This window comes from Ictidomys tridecemlineatus, chromosome 9 (genome assembly GCF_052094955.1).
Source record: "Ictidomys tridecemlineatus isolate mIctTri1 chromosome 9, mIctTri1.hap1, whole genome shotgun sequence".
Classification (NCBI taxonomy): Eukaryota; Metazoa; Chordata; class Mammalia; order Rodentia; family Sciuridae; genus Ictidomys; species Ictidomys tridecemlineatus.
Genome location: NC_135485.1, coordinates 58,696,509 through 58,719,217, shown reverse-complemented (window position 1 = coordinate 58,719,217; position 22,709 = coordinate 58,696,509). Strand labels below are relative to the sequence as shown.

At 41.3% G+C, this 22,709-nt stretch overlaps 1 pseudogene; it reads right to left on the bottom strand.

Annotated features, from left to right (window-relative positions):
* Positions 1 to 346: 346 nt before the first annotated feature.
* Positions 347 to 1,078, bottom strand: LOC101970111 (developmental pluripotency-associated protein 2 pseudogene; annotated as a pseudogene).
* Between the last annotated feature and the right edge of the window lie 21,631 nt (positions 1,079 to 22,709).

Genomic DNA, 22,709 nt, shown 5'->3' with positions numbered 1-22,709 from the left:
AGGGTTATAGCCCAGTGGTAGAGTGTCCCTGGGTTCAATCTTAGTACACACAACAAAATTAATATTAAAGAGAAGCATGAAAGAACTTTTGCTCAGTTTCCCCATAAACCTAGCAGCTCTCTGTGTATAGTTAATACTTGGGTCTGACACAAATGATCAGGAGACACTGAAAATGAAAGACTGTCAGAAACCAGCCCAGCATTCATCAGGCTGTGTGATGATTTACCTATGGGCTCTCCACCACTTGTCCTGGGAGGGAAGAGGAATATTTGCAAATTTATGTCCCATTTTGGGGCCAATAGTGGGAAAGCAGAAAACTGTTTCTTGTTGCTTAATTGCCTTCAGATCAAAATAGTACTTCAACATTACTTAAGGTGGCACCTTTTGGTATCCTACACTGCATTGCTTTTTCTCTTGTTATAATTAATCCTTTCATCATCTTATTCCTTTTTACACATTCAGGGCATAACATCATCTTCTAGTCCCGAGGGTGGAAAAATCCAGGCAGGTAACAGGAAGAGGGAAATCATCCTCTTGGGAGTGTCAGGGACCCAAGTCTGACCTGCATGGAACTGCAGGCGAACCCAGCCTGTTTCTGCAGAAAGAAATTGTCCATGGACTACACACCACCTGACACCAGAGGTTTGCAGCAAAAATGCCTCCACAGATGTAGGGATGGGACATGAATTCACAGCCTTGCACCGATTGGCTCTGGCAGTGATCCTTGCCCAAGATGCCAATATGGACTCCTGAGCTGAATTTACCACTTCAATCATGTTAGTCTCTTCCTCTTTTTTAACCTTATTATGCCTTTCCTGAAGCCCTGTTGCATTGGCCGCTGCCTTCCATTTCCTGGAAACTGGCTTCAATCTGGCCTCCTGAGATGTTTCAGGAATATCATTTTTGTTCCGGATATGCATGCTTCTGTAGCCTCAAATAAACCTCTATTTTCTGGCCATCAGTACTCAGATTGTTGGCAGTTTCGCAGAGTATCCCGAGAAACCTTATTAACTGGAGGCAAAATGGTCTGCAAGGGAAGGGGTCGTATTTTACAGTTAGGTTTTGTTTCACACCGCATAGCTGTCCTGAGCCCTGCTGCCTTTGCCGTCTCCCAGTGTTCCTGGAAATGTCAGGCGCAAATGACAGGGTCACTGAGAAGAACTTCCTTGAGGAGCAATTCGATGAGGAAAATATGATTTTAACACTGGTCCCAGTTACAGAGGAACAAGAATATCCAATAGAAACAAGTGTTTCTTCAACTACAGAAATCAAACAGGAAGTCTGCTTTCCTGAAACAAAACCTAATTGTAAAATACGACCCCTTCCCCTGCCTTGTTTTTAAATGCTGTCCTATCCTCATAGACTAGTTCACCCAAGTCTTGTCCTAGCAAGTGTTTTCTGTGGAAGTCAGATAAGTCTCAAGACAAAGTGTCCCTTTAAGCAAAGGCAAAAGGCTATACTCTTGGCATAGATAATCCATACAGCAGTCCACTCAACTGCTATCTGATAAGCTGAAGACTATACATCTACTATGTGCAGGCAAGTATGATCTTGGGTGTGATGGCTAATCTTGGTTTTGTTTTTTTAACTTGACTGGATCTAAGATGCCTAGAAAATTGATAAAGCATATTTCTGGGTATTCCGAGAGCGTTGCCAGAAATGACTCAACAAGCTGAGTGGGGAAGACTCATCCTGAACATGGCTCACACCATCCAATAGGCTAGGACTGGAGGGAATGAAAAGTGAAAGAAATGGGAAGCTCAGGTGAGCAACCCCTCAAGGGGATGCATTTTTGCGGCTCTCACCACCTGCGGATAGACTTCAAATTCTAAAGGCTTTGAATGCGAACTTACACCAGCCATACTCTGGGGGGTGGGGGTTTAAGGCCTTCAGCCTCAGACCATGGCTGTCTTTTTTAAATGTGACATAAGAAAAGTTAACCTGGCAATCTTTCTAGCTACAAATACCAGAATTACAAATGTCAAGCTACCGTCTTGTCTTTTCAGTTTGGTTCCTCTTGTTCTGAGGCTGCAAGCATCTTAGACTAAGCAGCTACTTGTTTTCTCTCCTCTCCAGTCTGAAGAACGCATTGTGGAACTATTCAGCCTCTGATCTGATCATAAGCCAATCTAAGAAAATCCATGTGTGTACACACATGATTAGTTCTAATTCTGAAGAACCTTAATTTGTTAAGAATTTGAGATGAATTTCCCTTACCTGGTTTGTTTCCGAAATTGGCTTTCTAGTGAAACCCAAAATATGATGCTGGGAAAACTGGACACTATCTACAGAACAATGAAACTAGATTTCTCTTGTTCTGTTAAAAAGAGAAAGTGAATTTTGAAACCCTTAATTTTAACATCTGAACATTTTGAAACTACCGAAGAAGACGCTTCAAGATATTGGTACAAGCAATTTTCTTGGTTGGGACTCCAATAGCCCAGGAAATAGCAGGGATTGACAGATAGGATTGCATCAGTTAAAAACCTGCTCAGCAGGCTGGGGTTATGACTTAGTGGTAGAGTGCTCACCTAGCACATGCAAGGCCCTGGGTTCAATTTTCAGCACTTAAAGTTATTGTGTCTGTCTACAACTATAGCACTGTTTGCAGAATGGGAGAACATCTGCCAGCTGTTCATATGACAGAATATTCAGAATAGAGAGCTAAGAAGTTAACTCAAAGTACCAATCCTGTCAGTAATTGGGAAAATGATCTGAACAGAGTTCTAAAGTAGTCCAAGTGGCCAGTAATTTAAAAATTCAACATCTTTTAGCCATCAGAAATGCAAATTGAAACATGCCAAGATTCCATCTCGCCCCAGTCAGGTTGGCTATTAAAAATATAAATGCTGATGTGGATGCAATGAAAAGGAATCCTTACAAACTCTTAGTAGGAATGTAAATCAGTATGGCCATTATAGAAGCCAACATGGAGGTTCCTCAGAAAGACTATAAGACTACCATATGATCCACCTATACTATTCCTGGGTACATACTTGAAGTCCAAGTCAGCTTACAAAAAGAGTTACCTGCATACCCACATTGATAACAGCCAAGTTATGTAATCAGCCTAGATGCCCAGCAATGGATGCATGGATAAAGGAAATGTGTGTGAACACACACATGCATGCACTTGAGGGAGCATCATTCAGCCACAAAGAACAAAATGTCATCTGCAGGAAAATGAGTGAAACTAGAGATCATCATGTTCATGTTAAGTGAAATAAGCTAGCTCAGAACAAAAGATGAAAAGATGGCCCACTTTGGATGAGCTGGAGGAAACATTGAAGGAATTAGGTTTAGAAATATTGGAATGCTACAGTGGATTTCCCACATGAAACATGAAACCTACCCCGACCCAAAACATAAGAGTCAAGATGTACCCCTTCATTATTTTAAGAATCAGATTTGTGAGGGGAGCAACAGTAACCTTGAATTCTGTCGTTGCTCTTTTCTAACATGCCAGAATTTCTAGTGGAAGTTGCTGTCACTCCATTCAAACTCCTAAATTCAGTAGGTATACTTGGGGTCCAGAGTGGCAGGAGCCAAGTGAAAGCACTAAGCTAAAGACAAGGTTGATGTCCTTTCCTTAGACAACAGAGGCAAGGTCATAATCAGGACAGTCTTACCAAAGCCATGCCTACATCAGTTGATCTGTTTCTGAAAGCACACATAAGCCCCTCCCCATCAAGACAATTCTCAGAGGTTTCTCTTTGCTCCTACCTGCTCTTGAGATTTAGCTGCCTCCTGAAGTCTGATTTAAAGCATACTGAAGTTAGCTAGAAACAAAACCTTCCTTCCCCAAGTACTCTCTAATCAAGAGGTCAGGTACCTGGAAGAAACCCTGACCACAAAAGCAAAATTATAATCGCCATAGAAGCTTTCACTTATTAGATCCACTGGAGTGCAACTCTCACCAACCTATGTGAATGAGATGATGTATTCAGCCCACACTCTAGAAGAGGCTATTAAAACTGGACAACTGAGGTATTCACCCGACTGAGATTTATTTACATTTTGTTGGGGTGGGGGGCAGAAGTCACATAAAACATTCTCTTAAGTGGAGAAATTGTGGGCAGAAGTCAACCATCTTCCAACAATGCCAGCTTGTTACTAATAAAGCTCTTTATCATTCTGCCTCTCCACTCACTGAACTATTGGTCAACAGTCAACCAAACTTGTGTGGTTATATTTACAGAAGAAAGCTTTCTGCTTGTATAAGTCAATAGTTTTCAGGTCAAGTGACCAAAACTCAGTCATAAAAGTAATCAGTACTTCAACCAATTCCCAGACGCGAGTTTACAGACCCCAGACATAGTACTGCTTGGAGAGGTCATCAGGTCCCTTCAGAAAGGGCCTGGGCCTGGTATACTAGCTGAGACATTAATATTTTTCCCCCTCCTTTCCCAAAGGGACCTGAGGGCTTTTACCACAATAACTGTATATTGGGGGAGAGGATATAATCTGAATGGGGACTATTGGATACTGAATCCACTTTGAGTCAATGATATCCAAAACATCATCTTGGGCCTGCAAGCAGTTAGGACTCTTGGAGGTCAAGTGATTTGAGTTTTAGCACAACTCGAACTGTCTGGCAAGTCTCCAAAACCACCCTGGGTTCATTTCCCTAGTCTGAGAATGTGTAATTGAAATAGGAATACTTAGAGTTGGCAAAATACCCATGTTGGTTCCCTAATCTGTTGAGGACTATTATGGTGAGGAATGCAAAAATGGAAGCTTTTAGTGCCACCTCTACCCGGGAAAATTGCAAATTAAAAACAGTACTGCAAACCTGGAAAAATTGTAGAGATTAGTGCCACCATGAAGGATTAAAAGTTGCAAGGAAGGTGGTTCCCACCACATCCCCATTTGACTCTCCCATACGACCTATGCAGAAGATGGATTTTAGAGAATGATAATTACAGTTAGTCATCACTTGGTTAATCTTAAAGTAAGTGCTGTATCAGATGTACTAATCTGTTCAAGCAAGGAAACTACATCTTCTGGCACGTAGCTTTTGCTCTGGTAATATATCTTTCCCCATGTCTGACAAGAAGGCTCAGAAATATATTTGGCCTTTTTGGCTAAAAGCAAACTGTCTTCTCTGTCCTATCTCAGAGGAACTCTAGTCTCACATGACTTAGTTGAGGTGTCAATTGCCTTTCTCTTCTATATTACACTGGCTCATTACATTAATGAGGTTATGCATGGGCAAGATAGCGACCACTCTTAATGAAATATTTGCATGTCAACAGAAATACAACTAAAACTCAAAGGCCTGCTACTTCAGTGAAATCTCTGGTAATCCAGTCGTGTGGGCCATGCCAAGTTTTCCCTCCTGAGGTGAAGAGGTATGTAGTTTTATCTTGCCACTACTAAAACCAAGAAGAATGCAATATCTAGTAGACCTCTTTGGATATTAGAGGTCAAACCACTGTCAACTTGGTGTATTATTCCACTTCTTCCCAACCAAAAAAACCCCGCCAATTTACACGAGGTCCCAAACTGAAGAGGGCTCTGCCATAGATCCAGGTTGTTGAGCAGGTTGCTTTGGACCATATGACTCAGCAGACCCAATGATACTTGAGGTTGTCAGTGGCAGTAAGTATGTTGTTTGGAATCCCTAGTTAAATTGCAAAAGACAATGTTGAAGCAAGGCTCTGCCATCATCTGTAGACAACTATTCTCCTTGAGAGTTAGGAGTACTACCAGGCCTGAATACATGACCATGGGTCACCAATCTACCACATGACTGGAGCTACCCATCATGAGCTAGGCGTTACCTGTGCCACCAAGCCATAAAGTTGGATGTACAATGCAGCAATCCATCAGATGGCAGTGGTATGTTTTGGGGTCTGAGCAGGTCCTGAAGGAACAAGTTACATGGTGAAGTGGTCCAGATTCCCATGGTCCCTATGCCCGTTACACAGCCTTTTCTTTATCAGCCTATGTGTATGGCCTCATGGGAAGTATGCTATGGTCAACTGATAAAAATACTAGGGCCTGGTTTACAGATGATTCTGCATGTTATACAGACACCCCTGAAAGTCAACAGCTATAGCCTTGTAACACCTTCTAGATATCCCTGAAGGACAGTCAAGAGAACTCTTCCCAGCAGGCACATCTTGGGGCACTGAACCTGGTTATCCATTATACTCAAGAGAAATGTCCAGACATTCCAGCTGTGTACCGATTCATGGACTATAATAGTCTGGTTAGAGTCAGGTACTTGAAAGGAACGAAATTGGAAAATTGGTGACAGACATTTGGGCAAGATGTGGACATGTCCCTCTTTGTCATTCTGCCTATGGATTTGCCTTTAACATAAGTGCACAAGATGGTAGCTTTGGCAGAAGTCTTACGTAGAGAATGCCCAAGCCACCATCATGATATTCCACACACCATCATTTCTGGCTAAAGAATTCAATTCACAGCCAAAGAAGTAGGTAATGGGTTCATTCTCAAATCCACTGGGTCTTCTCACGTTCTCATTCTTAAGCAGCTAGGTAGTGGAATAACCTTTTAAAGACACCAGCACAGCATCATGTAAGTAGCAATACCTTGCAGGTATGGGGCAAGGTTCTACAGAAGGCTGTATGTGCTCCTAACCATTGATTATATTTCTATATCCCATAACCAGGACTCACGAATCAAGACTCCAAGGGATGGAAATGGTAATGGTACTCCTCACCATTACACTTAGTAACCCACCAGCAAAGTTCATGCTTCCTGTTCCTGTGAACCTGTCCTATCTGGCCTAGAAATCATAATTCTAGAGGAAAGAATCCTTCAACCAGAACAGTAATTTTATTGAACTGAAAATTAAGACTTTCCCCTAACACCTGGGTTCCTTGTGCCCCTTAACAAGTCAAGAGGGAATTATGGTGTTGGTGGGGTTGATTTATCAGTACTATCAAGGGGAAATTGTTATCTCCATTATGAAGAAGTTCAAAATCTAAGGGAGGATTCTCTCTTAGGGCATCTCTTGGTATTACCAGCTCTGTGATTAAAGTCAATGGGAGACAGCAACCTAATCCAAGCAGAGCTTCAAATGGCTCAGATCCTTCAGAGGAATGAAGGTGTGGGATACCCCTCCAAGCAAAGAACCATGACCTGTTGAAGTGCTGGAAGGCAAATAAAATACAGAGTAGGAAGTTTAAGAAGGTACCAATAATTACCAGCAATGACCATGTGACCAGTTAAAATGACCGAGTGTTATTTTGTTAGTATATTTGTGAAACTTTGTTTCTGAATCATGTAACAAGATTGATATGAACACTTGAGATTCTGGCATTGTATTTGATAATATTTATAGGCTGTCAAAAAACCTTGCCTCCTGTTCGGGGGAAGGAATTAGTATATTTTCAATTTTATACAGGGTAGTTATAACTACTTGTATAAGAACATGATATATAATGTTAAGTGGAAATTTGAACTTGTTTTATGTGGCAATTATGCTTTAAGGAGATGCACTTTCAAGTTGATAAGGGGTGGACTTGAGATTATCTTGGTTTTTCAACTTGACTGGATTGAGACACCCTTAGAAAATTGGTAAAGCACACTTTGGCTGTGTCTATAAAGATGTCTCCAGAATAGTTGGCATATGGGTTAGTGAACTAAGTGTGAAAGACCCACCCTGAACATGTTGGCTAACAGCAACAGAAAGACCGGGGCCTGAATTGGTCAAAAAGGGAAGCTCATGCCCGATAAACCCCTTCAAAGCCTCAGACCAGATCTGTGTTATTTGTCCTATTCCAAGTCTATCATCTTAAACTAGGTTTTCTCAGCTCTCCAGCTAATAGATTGCTTACATGTTCAGAGACTTGTCTCAGTGGCCAATCTAGCAAGTTCCTTTTATAATTATACATATCCTGTAGATTCTGTTCCTTTGGAGGACCCTACTGTACTAGGTACTGAGGATACAGCAGGATAAAGTCCCTGCACTCATGCAAGGCGCATTCTAAAGAAGTGACAAACAGGTGGGGATAAGTCCTATGAAGGAAACAAAGCAGGATATGGGATGGCCATGATGGAGAAGGAATGAATCAGTACAACTTTAAGGTTTCCCATCAGTAAGGTGGATCTGTAATTCACTATAGTCCAGTACTATTAGATGGAAAGTGGTCATGCAAACATTTACTTCCATTTCCGTCTTAGGACATTTCAAAGAACTTGTGCACACATCTGGTGTGTAGTTTCCACATGTGGGTCTAGCTTTAGACCAAGAGACAATGTCAGTCTTACCACCACTTTTCCAGAATAGAATGTCAGTGACAGTAAATCACATGAAAGGTAGAATCTAGGTGGGCTAAGACTAATGTTAAAGGTCTTTAAATCAATGAGTAATCAAATTATTTCAGAGCCTGGTGCAAAAGTTCATATCCTTATGCTATTGTAATAACTTCCTCGCAACATTTAATAGGGTCTAATCTTGTGAGATACATTTCCCCTCCAGCCACAGTGAGAATGCCCAACTAACTGAAGGAAACCCAGCAAATTTCAGTTCACTGGAAAGGTATAATCTTACTGCCATTCTTAAGAATATGCAAAAAAAAAAGAACAGTTTGCATTGCAAGAACATGTGAGGTGTGTGAGAAAGCTCCTCCTGTCATTGGAAATGAAGCCTAGAGATTAGCAAAGAGGCTGAAAGAGTCACTCAGCAATTAAGTAAAAGTGAGATCACAACTCAAATACATTGTAAGTCTAAATAAAACAATGAATGTGGTGATAAACTCTGAAGTAACAGGCATAAGATTTTAGCTTTAGTCTATGTTTACTTACAACAGAATTGCAGAATTTCTATGAATTCCTAAGTCACTCACTTCTACCGTTATTTAGATAATTGCTTGCCCAAAGGTTTTTTGTTTTTTTTTTTTAAAAAACACACACACGACAAGAGAAGGCAGTCAGTGATTTTAAACAGATGCCCATACAAGTTGTCCTTAAGTTACAGAAACTGGTAGAATTGGTTTAACATTAACATCACCTATTAACTGAGGTTAGGGACAGGCTAATGTAAATACGTACTCCTATTAAAGTAGTTAGTTCAGTAGGCTAAATCCCTCATACTGTGGAAGTGTTTTTTATAAGGGACATTAGGAAACAGGTTGTGAGAAACAGTCACTTGGCAGTGACTAATGTTTTTATTACAGATATAGGCTATAGCCAACTGTCTAGATCTTCGCTTTGGCAAATGAGCTAAGGACCTTCTATTTTGTATCACATTCATTAATTATAACTAGAACAAATCCACCATGGAAAAAGGGAATAAGCCCTTTATCTCAAATTCTGCTTTGAGAAACCAAAACAATATATTGAAAAGATTCTAAGTTTTTAAAATGGTAAGGTACAAAACAGTATACCTTGAATCTACTTTTAGGAAAATAAGAATGTGTACAGAATCTCTGGGAGGAAACCATGAAAATGGCTTCTACAGAAAGGGGAATTAGGGTGCTAAGGGAAACATCTGTTAATTATGTCTGATGTACATATCATGAAATTCGAGGATATTAGAAGGTAGAAAGTAAAAGTTTAGAGTGAGGGAAGCTGGTGAAGAAACTGCTTACAGGTTGAGGTCTAGTATTCCTGGTATTCAAAACCTCTTATGAAATATTTCAAAAGGAATCAAGGCCAGACATACATATTTTATGAAAATTAGCAAACAAAAATGAGCTCAATACATGATTTAGCAAATAAGAATAATCTCAGATTTCAGTGCAAGAGAAATTAGATGATGCTACCTCCGACTACAACGTGGTCACAAATTTTGGTAGAAGTGGGAAGGAACATAGGGTGCCAAAGCAAAGCATAAAATACTTCACTTAGATTTCAGCTTAGTGTTTCTGCTCTAAAAATTAAGCAACCTTATCTTTGGGGCAAGTTGGGGTCAAGACAAACATGAACACTTGCAAATTCCCATGTTGGCTAACAGCAACAGAAAGAGGGCCATGTAGCTGGAATGAGGAAGATTATAAAGCCAAGGAGCCTGGTGGACATTAAATGGTACCACAGCAAAGGACAGAATGGATGTGGGAAATGAGACATTACTAGGCCACAATGACCTTTCCTGGTCTTTTCAAGCCAATATTACAGAATTCTCCCCGAGACCAAGAATTAGATGGCGGTATGTATCGTTTCTAAAAAAAGCACCTAGAAGTCCTTCAACTACACATAAGAGGAAATTGAGGGGATGTTTTTAAACTGGAAGAGGCAAGATTCCAAGTCAATTCATGCCCCTTATGAAGTAAGGGGGACTCATCTCTCCTTCATCGTCTCCTTGTAGGGCCCAGGGAAGACATGTGGCTCAGATGGCCCTCAGCCATCTGAGCAAGCTCTGGAACAGAGCTCACTAGGGAGTGGGTGAGAGGCTAGAACTTAGTGGAATAGGAGGAAGAAGCACTGTCATTACTGTTGCTATAAAGTCTAATTATTTTCTAAACATAGGATGGTGATTCATCCCATGCTATAAGCTTTTAAAGATTCAATCTTGAGAATTTAGTAGTAAATGTAAAATTCAAGAATCTCAGCTTCAAGAATTCTGCCACATGAATATGTGGCACATAGAAATGCAAGGTATACGTTTGAATGCCTATTTTTCACATTTGATAGAGGAAGGAAGAGGGCATATGGATTATGGTGCCAGACCTACTCTAGGACAATATAACATCTTTGACCTCAAGGTCCAACTTTGATTTATACTCTACCCACTAACATGAAGGGGGAAATGAGGTTCTTTTGGGTCATCTGGAAATTAACCAGATGTCAAACTTGGCTCCATGTTACAAATAATTCTGAGTTCTACATGAAGAATGAGAGATTAAATATTTCCTGAACACATTCTACACAGCCCCTACCCATGATGAACTGGCAGTTTATCATGGTATGCATCTCAACCCTAATCTTTTATGGGCTGACCAATCTGTTCTTTCCTGTTGGGGAAGTGTTCAAGTCAAGACCTTGCCATCCAGGGTCCTTTCTACTCTGGAAACTGAATGGCCTCACATCTGGGAGGCTGTGATCTACAATCTGATGCTAGCTGCTTGCCACAGTTGTCCAGCCCTGGCACCCTCTGGAACACACCCACTAGAGACCCTATTCCTTCCTATAAAGTTTCATAAAAAACCAACAGTTGACTCAGTCTAAAAGTCATGGTACCTTTTAGGAACCAAAAAGTTCTAAGCCAATTATAAACCAGTGCACTTAGAATGTATTTCTCATTTTAATACATTAACCAAGTTCCCCAAGAACTGGAAAATTTTCACAAAGCACAGATAGTTTCCCATTGTATCCTTAGCAAGTCTGTGGACCAGTCTCCTTACAAAGGAGCAAGGAATTACTACTCAGGGGAAGAGATTCCGAAATAGGACAAGAGCTATAACTAAGAAACAGGAATAATTAGGGCTTGAATGCAAATCTAACAATATCCAAGAATCTTAAAATTACTCCTTTCAGTTTATATGGTGACTGTAATCTTTACGAGAACTTGGGGATAGCATTACTTCAAGGTTATTAGTAGGCAGTTCCCTCTGCTGAGGGGTAAAGGAGGGATTTGTTGGGTGGTACTAAGGTGTGTGTGTAGGGGGTGATGATTCTCAGGCAGTAAAAGCTCTAGGAAGGGCTTGATGCCTGTCCTTGCTAACTCCGATTGTGGCCCGATCCTGGAAGGATCTATGCCACCTTCCAATTTTAAGAGAAGGCCAATGTTTCTTAAGTATAGGCTATCAGTCTATTTTGGTCCAAATCCTCTTGTTAATAAGGAGAGTTAGGTAATTAAGATTGAAAAGACAATAGGAGAGAGAAATGGACTGCTACTTTAGCAGTCTTATTTGAGAAGACTAGAGCCTTAATTTTATCAATAGGCCAACCATTGTATATAGAACAACATGAATTACATTGTTAATATTGAGTCAAATTATGTGTGAAGACTAGACTGGTTCTACCAGCATCTTGCCTCCAATCTACAAATTTAATCCATACAAAAGTCAGATTTAGCTCTTCAAAACTGATCTGAATATATTACTATAACATTTAAAGAGCAAACATCTCAGGTTTTAATGATTAAGATTGCAGATAAAATTGATCTAGATGCTCCAATTTCAAAATCTCATATTGGTCAGCATATTGGCTGGAGATGTGTTATTTCAAATCTCATGTAGGAGGGGGATTTGCACCCAGGTACATACATATGGCAGTTGTCACACCTCCAAATATCCACTTCCATGCTCACCCACAGTTGAGGGCAAGCCATAGTTCCCAATAGCTTGTTGGAATGAGCCTATTCCTGTTCCTTGCTGAGATATGAAGACCTCTCCATGGAAGATATGACAAAACTCAAAGGAATAGACAAAAAGAAGCAATTGTCTCCATGTCACCTTGGAAGTTACATTGATCAAGAGGCAAGTCACTATATCTACCCTCAAGAGAGGGTGCTTATCCCCTGCATGAATGCCAGCAATGAGGGCCCTCACAGGCTGCCTACCCACACAGGCTGTTCAAGTCCTCTCTCCCCTTTGTCTTATACTTTGCTCCTGGCTCATTTACTCTATTCCCACCTTTGGTGCTCTCCAATAGCAGACCTCAAACTGAGGGAGCCTCCAGTGTATCTGCATGTCAGGTTGTAATGCATGATAGAAGGGTCTGATGTGAATCAGGACTGTCAGAAGTTTGATAGCACATTAATATATAGCTTCAGAAGACTCCACAGTGCATTTCAGTGACATTACAACCAGTAGATTTTACTTCTTGGAGAAGTCTTACTATTGGAAAGTCAGACTTCACATAAGAGATCCCTCTGCTACCCGAATAGAGTCCATTTTGTCCGATTTCCATGCTTATCCTGGCACTTGTCCCTGGCAGTAGGGGCTCTTATTTCTTCCTCCTACTTCTCTTTTGCCGAGAAGTTGACATTTTTGTTGTCATGAGGCAAGCAAAGGGTTAGTGTAGTGTCCTATCAGTAGGGCACTTGGTGTTCTGGCCTCATGCCTGTCAGAGGTTGCTTCTAGAGAAGTCTCAACCTGAGGAGCATGGGCCAAAAGACCTAGAATGCCTCTTCTCCAGACACTGGGACAGATTCTGGCTAGACTGGGCATCTAGATAAGTTGTCATCCTAGTGGTAAAATAAAGATCAAGGATGGCTTTAAGACAAAGATGTCCTAAGGCCCCCCCCCCCGAGTTGATTTTTATAAGCTGTAGAGTGACATTCATGAGAGGCATACAGATTATACTAGTTCTGTGTGTCAAAATCCTTCAAAATTTTTATTCCTATGACTGCTGTCCAATTCCAAGTTAGCTAGAATAATGGAAATCGTCTTCTATCATAAGACCATAACACTATCATTCTTGTCACCCCACTTCTTACTCGTCTAGACTATTACCCAAAACTCAGATTTCATTTTGGGAGTTCAAAAAGGCAGGAACCTCACAGGAAAGCTCTGTGGTGAACATGCCCATGTGTAAAACACAGGCTAGAGTCTTAAAAAGATATTCCAGGTCACAAGATCACTGGATTGGAAAACAGCGATTCTAACAGCAGGGAGCATCCTCCAGCTCTCACCTCCTTCAATACTTTCTTCAGTTGCAAACCCATCTCGTTCTCCACTCGGCCACAAATCACTTAGCACAGATATACACAGGCCAGTCATTTCAGGCCACCATGAAACAACTATGATGGGCCACATGTGTGCCAGTACCGGTCAAGGCATTATTGCATCTATTTCAGGTAACTGATCCTGCTGCCCAGTCCTACTTCTTTCCAATCTCTTATACAAGATTCAAGCTCAAAATAGTGTTATTCAAATCTCATGGGTATCATTCTTCCTCCAACTAGGCACATGGAGAGGCCTCCTGCTTGGGGGAATGAGGGAATAAAGTCCATATCAGACTTTGATATCTAGTATGGCAGAGATCTGCATTGGTAAAACAGACGCAAGTTTTGTCCTGCATCATTATCTTTGATGTAGGGGAGGATTGCCACCCCAGATTCACACCATACAGGTCTGATGAACTCGGGCACAACCTAGCTTTAGTATTTTAGTAACCAACAGGACCATCTCTACCACCCATCCTCCACCCTTAGGCAGCACAACTATTCCCATGCCAGTGATGGCACACAGAGCCTCTAGACCTGCCCTGGCACCAGTCAGATCTGTGCCCTGGTGAGATGAACTTGCTGTAGCCTGCATCACTACTATTACTGTCTGACCAGAGACTGTACAGGTCCTTACAGCTGTGAGATCAAGTATAACCTAGCTTGTCAACCTTCATGCCCAGGTCATTGTCTGGACTGAGCCTGTGGAAGAGTCTGGTGTCAGGTGAAGACCCTTGGCCCCAGTCCATCACATTTCTCTAGCCAACATGTGTGGCTCAGTGTAGCTATCTTGGACTACGAGTCCCCCTCAGAAGCAGGCAAACCATAGTAGTGTAGACCTTGGTCCTACCCACTGCTTTACTGATCTTAATAGGCTATGGGCTCAGTATAACAAAGCTTTACAGAACTGATGATTTTAAGAATGGCACAGGAGCCTGGAGATTGACCCTTCACAGGCCAGTAGCCACGGACAAGGCATCTAGGCTATTCTGGCCCCAGAAAGAGGTCACGGTGAGGTGGCAGGGTATACTACCCTCCCCCTTTTTTTGGTACTTCAAGCTGAACACACCAGCTGCAGATCTGGGACAAACTTGGACTTGATTGCTCTCTAGTGTGGTAACAGTGACAATGCCCCAATAGACTCAACAAATTTGGACCCAAGGCATCAGTCCAGTGCTGAGATCGTGGCAGTGACTACAGGCTTAGAAAAACATACTGCTTACAGTTCCTGTAAGACATGTACCAATAGCCCGAATTATTAATCCTTCAATGTCTTAAGGAAAACACAGGACTTGGCAAGTACAAGTCATTATAAACTATTTCTTTTCAATCTTCCATTTTCTCAGGAGAGCCAAAAATTCAGACTTGTCGTGAACCAAAATGTTCAATAGTGATAATCCATTCTCTGGAGTCACTATCTACACATTTGTGACAATTAGCAAGATGTTTCTACCTGCCCTCCCCCAAAAAACCTGAAAGTTTTAGAGAACACCAGGATGAGCCTATAGCTTCTCACCACCAATTTCAGCTGGACACAGGTGCAAGAGGATGTCCATGAGCTGCCATCCACTTGCTGTAGGCCACACAAGGCCCACAATTTGTACTTCACTTGACTTGCCATGCTTTCTTCAACCTTCACCACATTGAGAAAAGTTACATAAATATTTGTAGGAAGTGTATCATAGGAAATATATGTAATAAAGCATACTTATTGTGAAAGCATGAAGACATAGCCATGTATTTATTCTGATGCAGTTTTACACTTAAGAGTATAAACATCATGTTACCCATTCAGGAAAAGTTACCTCTAGAAACAAGGCATCCTCCACTACTGACAATTCATTTGCCTTAGTAGATGCCATGGAAATAAGGGCCGACCCTTGCTTCTCTGGCATTTTGTTCTGCTTTAGCCCTTTAGCACCTATGGCCACATTGAGATACTTTGCTTTTTTCCTGTTAAATAGCTTTGGGTCACCTGCCTGGAGAACCATTTTCCTATCAGCTTAATCCCTTCTTCCCCCAAACTGTCTACACCTAGGACCACAGTCCCTGGATATTCCTATAGAAACATCCTGGACAGCCAGAGCCGTTTTTCCCTTCCCCAAAAAAGAACCTCTTCTCTAACAGTTTGCTGCATGATCAAGTACTGCCATCTCCTGACCACAATACTTCAGACAGTCCCAGGATATCTGCCCCAGTAATTCACACCTGGGCTTATCCGATAGTCCCACCGGCATTGCCAGCCAGCGAGGGTGAGGTACTTGGGATCCCCCACATCTGATCAAGAATAAAAGTTAGAGAATTCATTAAAAGCAATGTCTTATGGACTCAGACACCTCACCTTTGAGATCAAATTCATCTCTTGCATAGGAGATGAGCTGAAACAGTAACTTTTTGGACCCATTTGAAAAAACACCTCACTCAGGAATACTGTCAGAAATAGTCACCTTTTTAGGTGCACTTGCCTTTACATACATATTTTTTTTCCACAACAGCCAAAGTTGAGGTCCTGGTTGACATTATTCAGAACACTGACCTGATGGGAGATAACAGAAGTCTGCCTGAATGGCAAAGCATGGGGAAGCAAGAGTTTTTCTGCTCAAAAATAGGCAAAGCATATGCTATAATAGCTCCAGAATAAATTCAGATGTCCTATGTATATGCCTGTAGATACCAAGGCTACAGCCATTCCAAAGGCTGTAGCCCATCATTTAAGTCCAGAGTGCTTACTAGGCTGAGATTCTAAAACCTTGACACCTTGGATATTAATTCTACCCCATATTGATGGGCTTCCGAGGTGTCTAGATCTTCCAAAATTTAGCCGCCACCTCCCGTCCCACCACATGCACCATTCCTAGTGCTTCCTGGTTTTAAGAGGTACCACTTCATATTGTTCAGGGCCAATGATCTAATATTCCTCCATTCTGTTTTAACATTCCATATACCATTTCTTTCTGCTGTTGACCGAGCTGAATTTGTAACTTTCTAGGTATTAAAAAAAAAAAAACCCACTCAGGACTACCATCTACATCCTCATTCCTGCCTTAAGACATTTTGATTTTTTTAAAATACATAAAAGAACACAATACAATTCTTATTACACATGTGGAGCACAATCTCTCATATCTTTATGGGAAGTGTGTTCACACCAATTCATGTCTTTATCCATGTACTTTTTGTAGACATGACTTACCCAAATGAAGTCAAGGGTACTCTGGGTAGGTGGGAATAAGGACCAAGGGAATATCTACAAATGTCTTCCAAAACACTCAAGCCCAGTATAAGATGGCTTAACCTTATGAGTTTAGGAAATATTGCCTTTCTAAGGCTTTGCCACCCCAAACCACCTCAGGTCTAGCATCTTTAGTTATTAACCCGAGATCTGCCAGTTGGGCCTGCTTGATAAATGTCAAGAGGACTACAAAAAGTTTTATGTAGCACTTTGTTGGCCTTGTTCAATATGAAGGTTGGCTTTCCGATTTGAGATCACTGGTCATGGTAACTTAATTTCCTTATCCACAGATGTGAGTTGTTACTTAAGAGTAATCTGACAATTACCACATTAGTATTATCCTGTGTAACATTCCTATAAAAGGAGCTACCCTTTACCAGATTAAATTTATCCAAGGCAGAAACGGCAATTGCACTGCACATTTAGCATGTTTCCCAACCAGACATCAGGCCACTTGACCAGTTTAAAAAAAAAAAAAAAAAAAGCCTTGCCGACTTTAATTCTACTCAGCCTGCCATAGGCAGTATGATTGATGTGCCATGGCAGACATACTGTGCTCATAGTTTGGGGATAGTCCATATCCAAAGACTCTTGTGTTAAATGCCTGGTCCTGGGCTGGTAGTGCTTTTAAGAAGTGGTAGAACCTTTAGGAAGAGGGGCCTAATGGCAGGAAGTGGAGAATGCTCAGAAGAAGCATCTCTTTCCTCTTGTTTCTTTTCATTTTCCTGCCTCCTGCGTTTCTACTATAATGAGCTTTGTTCTGCTATGCATTTCTTCCATGATGTTCTGCCTCACTTCAGGTCCAAAGTAATGGAGCCAACGAAGTCGATGCAGAGAAGTTTATTCATCATTATGACTGTACCCAATCGTGGGGTTCAGACGTCTTTGGCCCGTAGGAGAAATTTGGAAAGTTATGAGGATGTAGGTTACAAAGTAGACTGTTGTAAGCAAAGTTTGATAGACAGTTCTAGCACAATTTCCAGAAGACCAGAATACTGACAGGAATGCTAACAGTAAAAATTGTGCTAGTGAGGTTTTGGATGTAAATGTGGACTCTATTGGAGATTGAGGTAGAAGCCATCTATGCTATCTATATTCTAGGAAAAAATTTTTGGAACATCGAGATTGAGATCAAGTTCAAAAATGATGATCCAGTTTATCTAGTAGATAGCAATTAAGTCAGCACAACATTTAAGGTTGTGGCATAGATATTGCTGGCAAATTTAACCAGGTTTACAGTGAAAAAATGAGCAAGAAACCCTTAAGACTTGCAGTTTGGCCAGAAGAGCAGCCCACATAAAATTAGGGTCATAGAAAGCATGGTTGCTGAAGAGATTAGTGCCATTAGAAAGAAGCCAAGCACTTTGCACCAACACAATAGGAAAGATACATTTGAGAGCATCTCAGGATTGGCCAGACCCTACCCATCTCATGCTTGAGGGTGTAAAAGTGTAAACTTGAAGGCTAGCCTCACCTCCAGCCAGTTTCCTTAAGTCTTCATGTAAACTATGAGTTATTCTGTCTTTGGGGACATACCCAAGTTGAACATAACTTTCTCTTGCTGCCCATCATGAGCATCACTGTAGCACACTAAGCTTCTGAGTTCTTTGGACTAATCACCCTGGCATTTAATACTTCACTCTTGAAAAATCCCATCTATTTCTATTTTGTGGGTTTAGAGCAAATTTACAAGCCACCACTTTTGGTGAAATCTCATAGGGGAACCAGATATACAGAATGCAGAAAGTGCAGTTCTGTTGAGTGTTTACATCCGATAGGATCCAGCCCAACCTAAGATCTGGCCCTGCCTCAAGGTTCTAGTGCTCAGAAAGGCCGTTATTTCTCCCCTAACCCCCCCCCCTTTTTTTGAGTTGCTGCCTAGTAAAGCTTCATACAGTTTAAACTCAAATTTCTATCAAATACAAGATATAATCCCAGTAGAACTAGCTCAGAAGTCCACACTTTAGTGCAAAGGAGAAATATCCACGTTATAGTAGTGAATCTAGAAACTGAGACAGTACGAGATCCAAGTGATGAATATGCCACAAGTGCATTCCATGCCCTGTTCTAAATAGATCCTGTCTAAACCACAGGAATGTTACCTAAGAGTCAAGTCAGGGACAGGATTAAATACAATGACTGGTAATTAGAAGAACCTTATTAGAAATAAAGGGAGCATCTCACAGTTGAGGACTCTTTGTACTCTTACCCTTTTCCCAGTCCAGGAACATTCTTTGTACCCTGGGAGGATAGCATAGTATTACCCTCGGTTTTCAGACCCCGTTTTCCACCTAGTACAGGTAAGAACTTCATGATCACCAACTACATCATTGTCCCACATCCAATCACCATGACAATATGGGATTCTCTAACCCGTTTAAAGAAACTGCCTTGTCTCATGCAACACTGTCAAGTTTTTACACACATTGTGTATGTGCCCTCAAAACAGAGCTCTCGTTTCCCCACAAAAGTTTGTCTTCCCCTCAGGTCCTCCCAAAAGAACACAAGAACACAAGTCTTACTGTGTCAGAGCATACAATGCTCTGCCAGAACCCTCTGGCTTCTGACAATTTTAAAAAATATATATCACCCAAGATTCTTCATTCTGTATCAGCTTACAGTATTCCCTCTCCGGGGACATACCCAAATACCTGATCTCAGATTGATATGGTTGGAGAGGGCAGGCAAGCGGTTATTCTAATGGGTAGAAAATGTTAATTTCCTTCTTTATATTCACCTGGTTTCTGCTTGGTATTCCCCATCTTATTTGGTTCTTACCATTTGGTCAGAACTAAGATGGCAGCAATTTTTCAATCGGCACGAGGAACACCCTCTATTCATAATAGTCAACACATGAATTCAGCAGACCTCAAAGCAGAAGTCCTTTTAGCATTTAAGAAAAGCTACCAAGTCACTTATAACTATAGCAGAAACACTAAGATAGTAAACATCTAAAATATGACTCAAAGACCAGTAGAACTGACCTTCAAGTGAAGGACTACCACAAGCTATTAGCATGTAGGACTCAAAATATCACTGAGCCTTCTTTAGAATTCCCTTGAGTAGGTGGAAGACTATCAAGTATTGATGGCTCACTTAATATCTGACAGGAGGCAGCATAAGTACAGTGGACGTTGGTATATAAGCCTCTTTTTTGCAATGTGTGTACTTAATCCTCATGAAGACCTAGCTGAACCTCTACCCTCAGCCCAAACCGAGAGGAAATAAGGAATTAATGCTTTTATAAGGACAGGACCCCACAGCATACCTAGATGTCACTGATGAGGAACTAATATCTTGGGTTTGACTCATCATTCTTTTTCCTTCCAACTAGTATACTAGTATGTTTTTGAAAATTTGATTCTATCAAAATATCTCTGCTACTCTAGCAGATACAGCCCAAAGCCAGGCAAGTTTCTGAACATAAGCATATGTTCGAGAGTTCAAGCCTTTGTTTTAAGCAGTTAGGTATATATACCTCTGCTGTCCCGCAATAAAGCGGCTCTTGCTGTCTTGAGTGCCTGCTCAGTTCTTGCCGAGTTTCCTGGCAATAAAGCAGTTCCCGCTTCAACCTTCAAGTTGCTTGTCACCTCCAGGTTATTCTGCCCAGCTGGACTGTGGACTGTGGCACTTTGTCATCACTAAGACTGATGTGGGATTAAGGAATCAAGTCAAAAGCTGGCTGCACACATTACATCCAATCCAAAGCTACTTGGGTATGTTATGGTTATTAACAGCTATGAGCGTTTCCCTAGGTAGGGAGCCAAAGAGTCAAAGTCCTCACTTACTGAAAAAAAAAAAATCTATGTTAGTAGACCAAGTATTCTAAAATAATCTGATCTGGGCAGAAGTCAGTCACCTAGCCCCCTTGTCAACCTTGTGGATGGAAGAGGATTACAAAGTCAAAAAGGAATGTCTGAGAATTAGACATAAAGCAGATTCTTTTGTATGTTATGGCCCACTACAAAAGCCCCATTAGCACTGAACAACCACAGATAAAATGGTTTGATAGTTAATAGCCAATTTTTCAGCTAATCAGCCAGCGAATACAGTGACCACAGTAGCAAGTATGTAACATGTGTGCCCACCATGACTGCTAATTTCTAGACAATCTCTTGCTCCGAATGTCAAGCCTGTCAAAAACTGAAGCTAAGCACCCTAATATAGCATTATTTCTCAGGCAGCTACCTCAATACATGGTCAAAACTTGACTGCATTAGACCTTTTTCATTCTAGAAATGCTAAATGCTCGTACTCATACAAGATCTTGGCATGAATTTGTTGTACCTGTTTGCACAGCCTCATACTACCATTCTGGTGGCTTCTGGAATATTCCATGTCTAGGCATAAAATCCCATACAATAAAGCATCTTACCCATGCACTGAGGTTACAGAAAAAAAGTGGGACCCCGATTATAGCTTCCACAACTCATGACAGTCTGAGGTTACCTGCTTCTGAGAGGTGTTATATGTTGAGAGACTAGAAAATATGGCAGAGTCACTACAGACTGCATCATGAACTTTCAGTATGTTTCTTTGCAACAAGTCATGGAAGCGGTTCTGAATGATGGGAATGAGGTTAAGGGAATAATTCTGTAAAATGGGCCCACTATACCGATCCCCATGTTTTCACTTTCAAAAAGTAATTTATCTAAAACCCTGCCTGGCACAAGTCCATAGGATATGTTGCTTTCCTTGGCAAACTACGTTTGCAGGAGAAATGCAGGCCCCCAAATGCCAATAAGAACAGAAGTTACATTGAGGGGGAAGACTTGCGAGTTTTGCAGACCATATCCTACAACTTGGAGACTTCTTCCCAACCATAAAAAAAAAAAAAAAAAAAAAAAAAAAAAAAAATCAGTAAGAATGGGTTCCAGTTAGAACTCAGCATTCCAAAGTGACCTATGACAGTGGCAACTTGAAAGTGACTTCATTCTTTTGTCAGAAGTCAAGAGGTGGACCTAAGCAGGACCCTCTGGAACTTTCCTGGGGCCCCCAAAACTGAAGGGCAGGAGATGTACACTGTCCTGAGGACCTACTCTTAGGTATCTTTTTTTCCCCATCCAATAAACTCATGCTTATTACTCTGAGACATATCTTTCTGACCTGATAAGAACTTTGGTTTGGCCAGGGGAGTGGGGGACCTTCATGCTACCTCAGTTTCCCAGAAGGCCCCAAGCTCTGTCACAGCACTATATCCTCAGTAGGAAGACTACATAGGCCCCCAGGTTAAGAGGTAAAAGCAAGGACGGGTTTCATTTTCCATCCCTTTGAGCCACTGAGGTGTTTCGAGTCATGTTGTAGGGAAAACTGGGTGGTGTATATTCGCTATCAAATCAATCTGTTCTGGGAAGGACTTGCTGCTCCAGCTACTGGGATCATTGCCAGTAGCCTTCAGCTTCCAGTTTTCTCTTTGATCTGGGCTTGAGCTACAAAGGAATTCCTCTTCTTCAGTCCCCTTCACTCAGTTACAGAGCAGTAGCATATAAAAACCAGTCACTTCAGGCCAAGTAACAACTATGGGGCCACATGCATGCCAATGCTGGCCATGACATCATGATACCTAGACTGCAGCCAATTGCTCCTGCTGCCCAATCCTTTCCTTCAGATTTTCCATTTCTAAGCATTTTTCATGCCAAATTCAATTTTAGTCTGTTCCCCAATGAGCCAACCTGAAACAAGAGGCAGAAGATTCCTTGAGATAAGTGATCCCTTCCTTTATCTGGAATGTCCAGTCATGACAAGGTCATTCAACTGTTTTTCTTCTTTACTGTTCTAATTCATGCACCCTGTCTTCAATACCTTAAGTTCTGTTTACATAAATCTATTGGTGAGACTCAAGTTTTTCTTCCTCGTCTTTCATTTCTGCGAGTTCTGTTTTTAGGATCTATT